The sequence below is a fragment of the Ostrea edulis genome, chromosome 9 (genome assembly GCF_947568905.1).
Source record: "Ostrea edulis chromosome 9, xbOstEdul1.1, whole genome shotgun sequence".
NCBI lineage: Eukaryota > Metazoa > Mollusca > Bivalvia > Ostreida > Ostreidae > Ostrea > Ostrea edulis.
The window spans coordinates 26,767,276-26,779,315 of record NC_079172.1 but is presented as its reverse complement, the minus strand read 5'-3'; positions in this window follow the sequence as shown (position 1 = coordinate 26,779,315).

Below are 12,040 nucleotides of genomic sequence, written 5' to 3'. Positions count from 1 at the left end.
AACAGGAAAAGTATTATAGATTTCCGTAGCTGTTGGGGCCAGTGATACTTTTAACTAATACTCAGGTGACTGATAGGGCCTGCCGTATGTTTCATATTCATCGGGATCGTGTTCCGATGGAAAGTCTGTAAAAGTAAAACTGTAGAATAGCGGCATTAGACGAAACTCGGTCGCTGATTGTGTAAATAACTCATCAAGATAAAGGATGCACGGCTGGTGTGACCGGTCGACTGGGGATATTACATCTTTCTAGGCACCTGATACCACCTCTGGTATGTCCAGTGATCCGTGTTTGTCCAACTCTTTATTTTGTATTCTTTATAGGAGTTATGAGATTGACCACTGTTCTTTCTCTTCACCTTTTCATTAATTTAACATTTCAAGCTCATTATTTGCAAAAGGAACATTGAATGAAAATATATATCAAAAATATATATCTAACCTGTTATTAATAATTAATCACGAAAGTATTTTTTCTGTACGTCGGTGAGCGGATTCTGATCAGGTGGCTGTACTCGATTTACTGCAATCCGACTGAAATCGACCTTCAAACAGCTGAGAGTAAGTAAGTAGAATACATCAGGTTTCAGAAGTCCTTCACAAGTAATGAAGACATCCGTTAATAGGTGCACGCGAAGGCTTATACAATATTCCCACATTGTTTGTATAAATGATTTATGCAATATTTTCCCTTAAAATCTGGAAACAATTTCAATGAAAGGTGAAGATAACGAACATTAATCAATCTCATAACTCCTATAAGCAATACAAAATAGATAGCCGGGCAAACACGAACCCCTGGACACACCAGAGGTGGGACCAGGTGCCTAGGAAGAGTAAGCATCCCCTGTCGACCTGTCACACCCATCTTGATCAGGTAAACGGATTTATCCGTAGTCAAAATCAGTGTGCCAAGAACGGCTTAACAATCGGTATGAAACACGTCAGACAGCATTTGACCCAATGATAGGTTGTATTGACGACCTACATCGTTATAACGATCATAGAATTTGCAAAATGTTGACTGCAATCGAGACTGTTGGAACCCCTGTACCATCAACTTGTTTGTCAGTAGTTTACCTCCATTTAGAAACTGACTATACGCAGAACAAGCTCTTGCGTATCGAATCAGTTGAGAGATATAAACACTATATGCAGGTGATAGTGGAATATTGCTACATAAATATGAGAAGTTGACGATGGAGAAGCTGAAATCATCCCGTTTGTCATAAAGTTGAGTTGTTAGTTTGCCGTTAATATCTACTTTCAATAAAATATCTAAATATGAGGCAGAAGTGAACGACTCTGTGGTGTCTTTTATTTCGAGCTCGCAGGGATATATCGAATCGACATATGAAAGAAAGTTATCATTGTTGATAGATGAAACGTCGTCGATATATCTAAATGTCGAATTGACGGCCAAAGGAAGATAATTTTTCTTCTCACGTAGAAGTTTCTGAATAAATTCTGCTTCATATGTACATGTATATAAAAACAGGTCAGTTAACAAAGGAGCAAACTTCGTGCCCATGGGAATTCCAACAGACTGTAGGTAGACCTGATCACGAAAGACCACGAAGATATTGTCAATGAGGAACTATTATAGCATATTTTTATTTCAACTTCAGAATACTTGTGCGTGGAATCAGAGTGATGTTTAAGAAAGTAGTTTTTTTGGATGACTGATCACTAGATATGAATATTTCCGTTTTCCAGTTTTGTTGAAGAAGCAACTATCTATGATGTCAAATAGTCTAGTCTTTAATTCATCGTGGTTTTGATGTTGTTGACCTGTGAAACGTTTTGCGATAAACGTTCTTTAGAATTTTTTAGAATCCACGTCTGATTAACACCACTTCTGGCATATGTAGCCGCACAGTACGTTTGAAGCTTCTCTTTCATAGCTGTTAATATTTTCGTGAGGAGCAAAGATTGGGGCTTGGTAGAACACTTAATGGATCCAGTGATGTATCTTTGTAAGGGTTTTTATGTAGTTTAGGAATCCAGTATAGGTACTGTAACTCATATTCATTCGACCCACAGACTGTGATACCAAATGTGCCTAAAACTGAAGCATCTCGTTCTTGGTACACTGATTTTGACTACGGAAAACTCCTTTTACCTTATCAAGATATAGGGCTCACGGCAGGTGTGACCGGTCGACAGGGGATGTGTACTCCTTCTAGGCACCTGATCCCACTTCTGGTATATCCAGGGGTCCATGTTTGCCCTGGCAACTCTATTTTGCATTGCTTATATTAGTTATGATATTGATCACTGTTCGTTAACTTCGCCTCGCATATTTTTCTTCTCAGGTAGAAGTTGTAGGTTTGTTTTTTGTTTGTTTGTTTTTTTTAAATAAATTCTGCTTCATAAGAAAATAAAAACAGGTCAACCAACAAAGGAGCACAATTCGAGCCCATGGGAATTCCAGCAGACTATTTGAAGACCTGCTCACGAAAGACTACGATATATTGTCATTGAGGAACTCCAGTATTTTTTTAATTTCAACTTCAGAATACTTGTGCATGGAATCAGAATGGTGTTTAACAAAGTACTGCAGTTGTTTGGATGACTGATCACTAGATCTATATCAATATTTCTGTTTTCCATTTTTTTTTCTTTTGAAGAAGCAACTGTACATGATGTCAAAAAAGTCTCGTCTTTAATTTATTATCGTGAGGAATGGTCGTGTAAAGTGTTGAAAAGTCATACGTTTTGATGTTGTTGATTTGAGAAAAGTTTTGCGATTTCAAATTTACTAAATATTCTTCAGAATTTTTTAGAATCCACATTTGATTTACACCACTTCTGTATATGTAGTCACACAGTACGTTTGGAGTTTCTTCTTCACAGCTGTTAATATTTTTCGTGAGGAGCAAAGATAGGGGCTTGATAGAACATTTACTGGATCCAGCAATATATCTTTGTTTTTAAGGGTTTTCAGTTTAGGAATCCAGTATAGGTACGGTAAACTCATTCATCCGACCCATTGACTGGGAGATTAAATGTGTCTAAAACTGAAGTATGATTTTGAGGCATTTCATCTTTTGAAAGGACAGTAGGAGTATAAGTACGATTACCAAAGGTGTAAGGTAATATCACTGATATACCGTGGAACTCGAGTTAAAGAAACTTAACGCTTCTTTTTTCGGCAAGAATCATCAGTTGTCGAGGACTCTATTTTTATTTTGGAAAGTGTCCGTTGATTTCTCTGAATCCGTTATGCCTATACACCGTGAATAGGCGTTGACATACTATTTTTAAGAACCCTAATTGCTACGACCTTGAGCGTCATGCATAGGTCAAAATATGGGTCACTTCATCTACTGCTGGTGACCCGAACAAAAAACATTATAAGCAGTATATGTGCCGTGCAGAACATGTATGAGCTTTACTATCCCTTAATTAGTTTACAATGCATGGCTATAAGAAACGGATTTACTAGTGTCATGACATACTGTGACCATGACTTGGTCATAATGACCCAGTCGGTAGTCATGACTTGTTGGTTGCTAGTAACCTTTGTGACATGCATCGCTCGAATGTCATAGCATCACAAGGTTAGGACCTGAAATAGACATGCATAATCAAAATAAATACAGTATATTAAAAGAAACAAATAGAAACTTCATTCAGATAAATAATCAACAATGAAATTAAGTGTCGTAAAATCCTTAATTCGTTACTGGGGTCCATTGCTCATTTTTTGTAAACCAACTGTCATTTCGAATTCCATATTAGTGTATACAAATTGCCATGTTATTTATAAGGATGACACCGTACATAGAATTGTACAATGGACATGTATCCCAGTTGTAAACAGAGGTATTTGGAGGAGGGGTTGTTTGTGTCCCATACACCTTCGCTTGACAAGGTTTGAGCTTGAGAAGCCACATGTGTTCAAATTGTTAAATAGCCCAAATATACACTATAGTCTTTCGTTGAATACCGTTAAGCGAGAGCAGTACCGTGGACTTCTCTAATATATGTACACGAGAAGAGTCTGTTACCAGAGCTGCTACACATCTTCAACTCTCATTGTAACTTACATGTAACACATGGTATGAAAATCAAGTAAATCCCCGGATGAGAGTTATCGAACATTGCTGGAGAATCACAACGCCAACACGGGACATGTGACAGATTGGGTAAAAGATTTACCAATACTTTTTTTCATTTTCTGATCATGTGATATTTAAAATGATTTGGACTTTGGTTTATACTTGCTAGTACGAATGTTAATTTTTTCTTCTTCAAATAATGGTTAATTGAAAGAATTTGCTAATTGTGTGTGTTTCGGTATTTACAGTCATTTGATTTTTCAGTTCACACAGACATGCAACAGAGAAGTACCAGTGTGTTAATTTCATCTTGAGAAATCATCACATGTATATTGCATGGTATCCATCTTGGCATTTAATTCGACCCTACAATATATTGTTACTTTTCTTGAAATAGAACCGCCTTCATATTCATGTATGATCTAATTTGTACAGTCACTATGTATAATCCAATGCAATACTAAAAAAAGCGTGCCGAAACGTAAAATCTGTGACAAATGCTGGTGATATTGTCAATGATTTCAAGTGCCACACTTAATTCTAGAAGAGAGACCCTCTCGAAGTTTCCGCTACTTACGGTGGAGAGGAGATAATAGTTAAAGAACTGATAAATCATGCAAATCTGTTTAGTGTCAGAGAACGTAAATGTTAGAAACTAGAGTGGTGGTACTCTACGATTTATATTTTGACAGATAGTCAACATCAGCAACGAAATGGTGTGGAAATTTAAAATATCTACACTTTTGACTCGTAATATTTTGTCAAAATTGGCCCTGTCTTACAAGAATTTGGCCCTTTGCTTGAAATTGAATCTTTTCGTTTGACTTTCGTTAAGGTGTACTGAGTTATGACTCGTGTAGATCCTTTCGTCACGATTTACTCTACTTTAACGAAGGTAATATTCATAAAGCTTTGGTGGGTGTTTTAAAAGAAATAATTGTGATTCGTGTATCAACTGCTTCAGCAATATGCAGAGACAATTTGGTTTTCATATACTCAGAGAGTTTGTTTTTAATATGTTCAGACACTTTGTAATATGCTCAGACACTTTGTTTGTTAGTCCCCTACGGATGAAGTCGAAGGGGACTTGGATTTGAAATCCGTCCGTCTGTCAGTTTTCCATACTTTTAGCTCACCTGAGTTCAAGGGAGCATTTCTGATCACCCGTCTAACGTCTGATTGTCTGTAAACTTTCACATTTTCGACTTCTTCTCTAGAACCACTGGACCAATTTCAACCAAACTTGCCACAAAGCATCCTTGGGTGAAGAGGATTCACGTTTTTTCAGGTAAAGAGTTATGCCCCCTTCAAAGGGGAGATAGTCACAATAATACAAAAGTACGTTGGGGTCATTTAAAAATCTTCTTCTCAAGAACCACTGGGCCAGAAGAGATGAAATTGACATGAAAGCTTCCTGACATAGTGCAGATTCAAGTTTGTTAAAACCATGATCCCTGGGGGTAGGATGGGGCCACAATAGGGGATCAAAGTTTTACATGCGAATAAATGGGTAAAATCTTTTTCTCAAGAACCACTGGGCCAGGAAAGTACAAATTTACATGAAAACTTCCTGGCATAGTATAAATTCAAGGTTGTTTTTTATTTCAATTATGGCCCCTGGTGGTAGGATGGGGCCACAATAGGGGATCAAAATTTTACATACAAATATATCGGGAAAATCTTTTTAAAATTTACATTTACATCTAAGCTTCCTAGCATAGTGCAGATTCAAGTTTCTTATAATCATAGCCCCTAGGGATAGGGTGAGGCCACAATAGGGGATCCAAGTTTTAAATACAAATATATAAGGAATTTTTTTAAAAGAAGCTTCTTCTGAAAAATCACTGGGCCAGAAAGATTTACATTTACATGAAAGTTTCCTAGTATAGTTCAGATTCAAGTTTGTTAAAATTATGTCCCCCAGGAGAAGGGTTGGGGACACAAAAAGGGATCAAAATTTCACATTCAAATATATAGGGAAATCTTTAAAAATCTTCTTCTCAGGAACCATTGGGCTAGAGAATTTTACATTTACATGAAAGCTTCCTGACATAGTGCAGATTCAAGATTACATGCGAATATATAAGGAAAATCTTTAAATATGGGCCAATGTAACTCAGGTGAGCGATGTGGCCCATGGGTGTTTTGTTCCTCTGTACGTTCATGCATTTATTTGTTTATTTCATATTTGGTACATTGCTTAGGCATAACATGTTGCAGATCAAGTTCGAATCTATTCTCGGTCCGGTTTTTTTATTATTATTATTAAGTTATGGACTTTGGACTTAGAAAAATAGCATGACTTATCAGTTTTCTTGACTCTTTTTAGCTCACCTGAGCGAAGGCTCATACAGTTTGTGTTTGATATGCTCATGCAGTTTGTTTTGATATATGTATGCTCATACAGTTTGTTTTTAATATGCGCAGATTCATACGCCCGTCGAAGACGAGACGTATTATAGTATGGCGTCGTCCGTCCATCCGTCTGTCTGTCCGGACCTTGTGGGCAGGATACAAACCGAACCATAAGCTGCAGGATATTACAACTTAGTACATTTGATCATCATGATGAGAGGAAGATGTCTATTGTTTTTTAAGGTCAAAAGTCAAGGTCGTGGTATTACTCAGTAGGAGACCTTTGTTGGCAGGATACAAACCGAACCGTCAAATATCAAGGTCGCAGTATTACTTAGTTGGAAAACCTTGTAGGCAGGATACAAACCGAACCGTAAGCTCCAGGATATTGCAGCTTGGTACATTTCATCACCATGATGAAACAAAAATACCTATTGTTTTTCAAGGTTAGAGGTCAAAGGTGAAGGTTGCAGTATCACAGTAGGAACACCTTGTAGGCAGGATATAAACCGAACCTTAAGCTCCAAGACATTACAAGTTGGTACATTTGATCACCATAAGGAGAGGAAGATGTCTATTTTTCAAGGTAAAAGGTCAAGGTCACAGTATCACTTAGTAGGAAAATCTTGTAGGCAATACACATACTGAACTGTTGGGACTAGGACCGTCAAACTTTGTACACATACCCTTTATGCCAAGTGGAGGATGTCTATTGTTTCTTTAGGTCAAGGTCGTAGTAACAGGATACAGACCGATTCGTTGGGGCAAGGACCATCAAACTTGGTACACATACATTTTATGCCAAATGAAAATATTACATAGAGAGTACATGATTTGTCTTGTTTTTACGATGCAAAGAAAGTATGTTACATCCTGATGAATGCTGATACTACTTGAAGTCAAGTTCTACAAATCATGGTGTGAGAAAAACACCCTGCATGTATATTAGCTTTTCACGGGCGTAGTATGTACCGTTGGCGGTACACTTGTTATATAATTGGACAATTTCTTATTATTAATGTGTTCAGACAGTTTGTTTTTAACATGCTCCGACAGTTTGTTTTTGATATACTCAGACAGTATCTTTTTAATATGCTTATAGACAGTTTGTTTTAGATATGCTCAGACAGTTTGTTTTTAATATGCTTGGTATTTAGGTCACCTGAGTAAACGCAGGTGACCTATTGCAATTGGTTTTCGTCCGTCGTCGTGCGACGTCCATAGTGCGTTAACAATTGAACATATTTTTAACTTCTTGATAACTTTTCAAATTTGGTATGAAGCATGTTTGGGACATAAATTGTAAATTTCAGGACTCCTGCACCCATGAAACCTGAGGGGCGGGACAAAAATTTACCAATCCTTTCTACAACTGCACATGTGTAAGAAAAATCAAATGCATAGTAATGTAGAGCAAGAAGGCTTCTACCAAAATTTTAACTTTTATGATCGCAGGGGTATGGGTTCTGGCCCTAGGGCGGGGCCAAACTTAATATATAGTGTTTATGTGTAAAACACTAAAAACATCTTCTTTAGTGCTATTGGTACGAAATTGAAACTAAATTGATATTTAGAAAGAGCAGATAGTCCTTTACCAAAATGTTAAATTTTAAGGATCCCAAGGGTAGGGGTTTTGGTATCAGGGTGGGTCCAAAATGGCCAATTATTAAATATGTGAAGAATAGAATTTATTTAATTTGTTCTTGATAACTGCCCTTCCAATTGTTTTCAAATTTGGTATGAAGCATCTTGGGACAAAAAAAAGACACAAATTGTAAATTTCAGGACTCCTACACCCCCCGGGGCCTTAGGGATGGGGCAAAAATTGGCCATTTTTCAAATTTTCTACACCTGAATATCTTTAAGAGAAACTAAATGCATAGTGCTCTAGAGCAGGAAGACCTTTACCAAAATTGTAGACTTTAGGATCCCCGGGGTAGGGGTTCTGACTTCAGGATGGGGCCAAACTTGGTATATATAGCGTATATATGCAAAACATATAATTATATCTGCTTTAATTCTATGGAAACTAATTGGATATTTAGAAGAAGTAGGTAGTCCTTTATCAAATTTGTAAATGGTATGAAGCATATTTGGGACAAGGGGTACATCAATTGTAAATTCCGGACTGTTGCATCTCTGGGACCTTCGAGATGGGGTGCAAACTGCCAAATTTGACCTTTAAAAAAAAAACACCCAAAAAACTCTCTACAACCACACATGTGTAAGATTAATTGATTGTATGAAAGGTGAAGATAACGAACAGTGACAAATCTCTTAACCCCTATAAGGAATACAAAATAGTGAATTGGGCAATCCAAATATATCAGAGGTGGGATCAGGTGCCTAGGAGGAGTAAGCATCCCCTGTAGACCGGTCACATCCGCCGCGAATCCTATATCTTGATGAGGTAAACGGAGTAATCCGTAGTCAAAATCATTCATTATACCCCCCGCAACAAGTTGTGGGGGGGGGGGGGGATACTGGAATCGGGTTGTCCGTCTGTCTGTCCGTCCGTCTGTAGACGCAATGGTTTCCGGGCTCTAAAGCATTATCCTTTCCACCTACCGTCACCATATCATATATATGGACTACCCATGGGATGAAGATGTTCCCTATCGATTTTTGGGTCAAAAGGTCAAAGGTCAAGCACACTGGACATCGAAGTAGCAATATGGTTCGGTTTGTCATGCCATTTGTTTTTTACACTCAGAAAAGAGGTAGTTTATACCTATTACCAACACCCTTTGGGAGATTGGGGTAAGCGGGGGGTATTCTTAGTGAGCATTGCTCACAGTACCTCTTGTTAAAACTATATTTGTTTTAGCGTCCCTCTCAAAATTTTCACTCATATGGAGACGTCGCCATTGCCGGTGAAGGGTAACAGTATTTAGGCCTATGTTCGGCGCTTACGGCATTTGAGCAGGGAGGGATCTTTATCGTGCCACTCCTGCTTTTACACGGGGCCTCGGGTTTTGCGGTCTCGTCAGAAGGACCGTCCCATTTAGTCGCCTCTTACGACAAGCAAGAGACTGAGGACCTATTTTAAGCCGGATCCCCACAGGATTACACATGTGTAAGAAAACTAAATGCATAGTGATGCAGTGCAGGAAAACCTCTATCAAAGTTGTAAATTTCATGATCCCCGGAGTGGAGGTTCTGACTCAAGGGTGGGGCCAAACTTGGTATATAGTATTTATGTGTAAAACATTTTTAAAAACATCTTCTGTATTACTATTAATACTAAATTGAATCCCCTAAACAAAATACAATGTATGTAATAACTTTATCCAATTCAACGGCGAAATCCTTTTCTTATTTTCATAAAAAAAGCTAATGGCGTGTGTCCGTTCGATCTCTTCTGAACTTAATAATACCAGAATTCTATGTCATTTGGAACGCACTAATCCCTATGTCAGTTAAATCGTAACTACTCGGCTATTTCCGTAACTGCTTCTTACCGGTAAAGGTGATTACAGAAAAGGACGATGTCAGTTAAGGTGCTTTCGGGGGAAGGGGGGGGGGGGGGGGGGCATGATCTCATTAAGGGTCTTAAGGTATTCATTGTATAACGACCATATTTCATATCTAGTAAATCGATGGTGGGATTTATGTAACCATGTTATCATTTTGAAGGGTTCATCAAATGAAAATAATTCACCATAGGAATTTTCAAAATTTTGATTACTGCTTGATTTGTTTCACCTAGAATTATACATTGAATTCTATGGGAAGAGCATGTTGTATTGAAATATTTTTAAAGAAATTAATCTCGTGGTAGAAAGTAATATACACTTTCTCTTTATGAAAATATGAAATGAAGTTAACCGTTTACCACACATATATTTAGAAAATTGGATTTTTAAAAAAAATATTTTTACTAAGAGCAGATAACTCTGCAAAAAAGTCTCAAGTGCAAAAAGGTCAGCTTCTAATCATTTATCAGTCATGTAAATTTCATCACCGAACCCCTGCTTCTTTGGGGAGTCCACATAAAAAAAAACCTAGTTATACCTCTGGATGTAATTTCTCTTTATGATGCAGAAAAATGAATATCGAAAACCATAATCACCCTCCTAGAAATTCATGATCCGCTCTTATGATCTCGATGTAAATGTTTTGATGCATGTGTATATGATAATCATGTATCATAGGATTTTGACCTTAGACCAAATCTGTGTCAGTGAGCATCTTGACTCGTTTCGCCAAACAAAATATAAAAGGTTTAAAAAACATTAATTCTACAATTTGGAATCGCCCCTAAATTGAATTATTTATATTCCGACATCTGCAAGTTTTTTGTTCCGTAGCATAGATGTTTTTCTCCTATTTTATTTTTATTTACTTCAGATAGCTATGTGAGGAATAATTTATGAAAGAAAATTACAACATAGAAAATAACTCTTGTTTTAAAGAACACATTATTTATCAACCTTCCTTTACAATGTCTACATTTTCGAAGTTATTACAAATGGTTGTAATTCTTTTGAAGTTCCGTGATCTGTTTCGTGAACAAAGAAATACTTAAATTTAATTATTGAATTTATGTTCGTCCATAATCGAGTCCCATGGGTTGCTCCAGAAACTTTTCAAAGAGGAGGCATGATTAAGACATCTAATTGGAAGTTGAATAGGTTTTGAAATATAACTTTAAATTTCCGAAGGTGAGACTCTTTGGAACCGCATCCGCCCATGCATTATACGTGTTTCGAAATAACCATGACCTTTTTGAATTCTAATAATTATTTACTCGAGTTAACTTTATATACTTGTATCAGAATATATTTATGTATATGCATACATGTACATTGTACGTTGTGGAATATTTCTTTTAAACAGTCTGTGTATGCTAGGTGTGTGAATAAAAACACATTGTTTACGCATAATTATTGAGTTCTAACAAAAAGTAGATGCATGCGTTCAGTGACCATAAATCGAATGTATAATTGTTGATTGTTGGGATATATTATATATATTACCACAGACAGTCGGGCGCTCCACCGTTGCATGGATCGTGTACCTATAACCCCCTTTGTAACTCCCCCAACATACTACAACATATATATACTAATGTATATATCACTGGGACTTTTATGATTAAGTCATTTTTCACTTCTTATGATCAGAAATTTCTTGAACAAACTTGAACCGCCCTTTATTCAAGGTTACTATGTATACATGCCAAGTTTGGTTAAAATTGATCTGTTCATGAGAAGAAGCCGTGAGAAAGGTCACCAAACAACGGACAGACTCGCTAAATTTATCAGTCCTTCGAAGTAAGCTAAAAATCAGCCCTATTTATAAAGATATTTAGAATTTCGCATAATTATTTATTCAAAAGAAACCTAGATAATTTTATCATGCCCTATACATGTACGTATGCTCTAAAAATTCGGTTGTTTGCCATTTTTAAAAAATTATTATTATTTATATATGATCCAGGATTTTTACTCGAGTACTTTTGTAAAATTCGTAATATCGACATATCAAGACGCATATACGTGCTTAACAATCGTAGGACACAATTTCAGAGCATGCACTAAGATCATTCCGCTTAAGATCTCCGGATGCAGTTTAGACTACTGCTTTCGGGGGAGGGGTCAAGTGTGTTTGTGGCTTTG